At 42.0% G+C, this 2,109-nt stretch overlaps 1 protein-coding gene across 1 annotated transcript in view; it reads right to left on the bottom strand.

The window, feature by feature from the left end:
* LOC101854078 overlaps positions 1–2,109 on the bottom strand; it is a gene marked incomplete at its 5' end in the record, with an annotated part of 88,966 nt that overhangs the window by 52,141 nt on the left and 34,716 nt on the right.

The raw sequence follows: 2,109 nt of genomic DNA, 5'->3' as shown, positions 1-2,109 counted from the left end.
AAAGAAGAAGAAGAAGAAGAAGAAGAAGAAGAAGAAGAAGAAGAAGAAGATCTCTAATTTGATACCCAATTGGTTATTATGTCAAAATGCGATACTGCACAGTGGGCTCTTAGATTCCCAATGAAATGCTGATGCTTGTTATTCATGACACGACTGTTTCAAAGAAACCCTCCTAGTCTAAAGCATAATCCGTGAATAACTTGCCACCTCGAATATAAAAAAAGCAATAGCCAAAAAAAAAACAAAAAAAAAAATCCAACACAACAAAACAACAACAACAGGAGACCAGGCTTAGCAAGATGACATTTCAAAACGTCTGTTTCGGTTTGATCAAGTATCTCCAGTGACAGATTCATACAACTAATCCCACGTCTAACTTGTTTCCTCACATAATGTTCGTTGGATCCCCCCCACCCACCCCCACCCCCTTAAAACACACACACACATAGCAACTAAAACCCAGCAAAATGGATGGTAAAATTTGAATCGATGCGTGTGCCAAGACGTCTCCTTATAACATGGCTGCTCATTGATCAACTGAGTCCGGTCTGCATGATCAGATCGGATCGCGTCTAGTCGAAAAATGGCTCTGGCCAGTGCACATTATATCAAATAGACTCAGTTTCTCTTCACCAAACTTGACACTGACTTCCATTACTGCATGTCGCACACTATGGAAACACACATATGCCCCCCCCCCCAAAAAAAAAAAAAAAAATTAAAAAAAAATCACACTATCTGGTACGCTATTGGTCATGATTTTCATAAAATGTATCTGATTGCGGCCAAGAATATCAAATGTTTGATTTTCAAGGATCGAATCAGATCGGATCGGATCGGACTGTATGAAAATGGTAGCTTTTCTTTACCCGCAATGGAAAAGTTGGCCGCCTTTAAATGAATAAAACAATTTTAGGATAGTGATTTGACAAAAATTTCAGAGCGTGCCTTGGGTATTAGTGTCCATTTCAGTCGTTAGGTTAAAATCCGTACTCGAAATTTAAGAGCAAGTGAACCTTCGGTCGGACGGGGTACAAGCCATCCAGGACTCTAAGAATTGCTATTTTAACATTCTTAACGTCTGCACTAAGCTAAAAAGCCAGCGGATTCGCCTCGTTTGTTATAACGCTTTTAGCCGAAAGCTATTGATTGTTGAGGGTTTTTCAAAAGAAAACGGATAATTCACGCCGTGATTTTTCGCCCTTGCCCGGGAAGGCTAAGTGTAGATCTTTCCTACCAGAAGATCAGTGGTGTGGCTGAAAGACAGCAGTAAGGCGCCAAGGGGTAGCAGTAGAAAGAGTTAGGAACCCAGAGGAGGGGGTAAAGGAGGTGAGGGGCGGGGGTAGAAAGTGGAAACGAAAGCAGACGATAGAACATTGCAAGAGAGCAGGAAAGCAGGTGAAAGGAGACCATTTTAGAGAAGAAAATTTTTTCGGTCGCTACCCGGATTCGAACCCGGGACCTTTGATGAATGAGAGGCCAACACCTTAACCTCTAGGCCACGAGAGTCCACTCAATTCACTCTAAAGGACCAACAACGACATAACGATAAAGGGACAAAGGGGAAACGTACCCGTTGGACAATATTATTTACGGTCAAAGGACATTTCGACCACCCATTCTAAAAACAAGTTAAAAGAGTTTAGTTTTAGTTGAGGTTTTACGATGCTTGCAACTGCATCAGGTCATATGAGCGCCAGAAGATAAGAGATGTTTCAAGAGAGTAAGGAACATAAAAAAGAAGAAGGGGAGATAAGGACGATAGATGTTTGATAGGAAAGAAGAAGCAAACCACACCAGAGCACCCGACACTAACCCACGTTAAAAGAGTCCTTTGCAAATGAGGTCACAACGACCTATATATGTCCAACATGGAGACATCGGGTATACATAGTAGTAGATCAAATAAGTTCTAAATGTAAGAGGTTGGGGGGGGGGGGTTGGAATATTTTTACCCTATTTACGTAGGCACCAAGAGAGACAGACCGACCGACAAACAGACAGACAGACAGACAGACTGACAGACATAAACAGCCAGACAGACAGACTGATTGACAGACAGACAAAAAGACAGACAGACAGACAGACAGACAGACAGACAGACAGACA

The sequence above is a fragment of the Aplysia californica genome, unplaced genomic scaffold (genome assembly GCF_000002075.1).
Source record: "Aplysia californica isolate F4 #8 unplaced genomic scaffold, AplCal3.0 scaffold00135, whole genome shotgun sequence".
Taxonomy (NCBI): Eukaryota; Metazoa; Mollusca; class Gastropoda; order Aplysiida; family Aplysiidae; genus Aplysia; species Aplysia californica.
The sequence above is the reverse complement of the archived record's forward strand: the minus strand, read 5'-3'. Positions and strand labels throughout refer to the sequence as shown.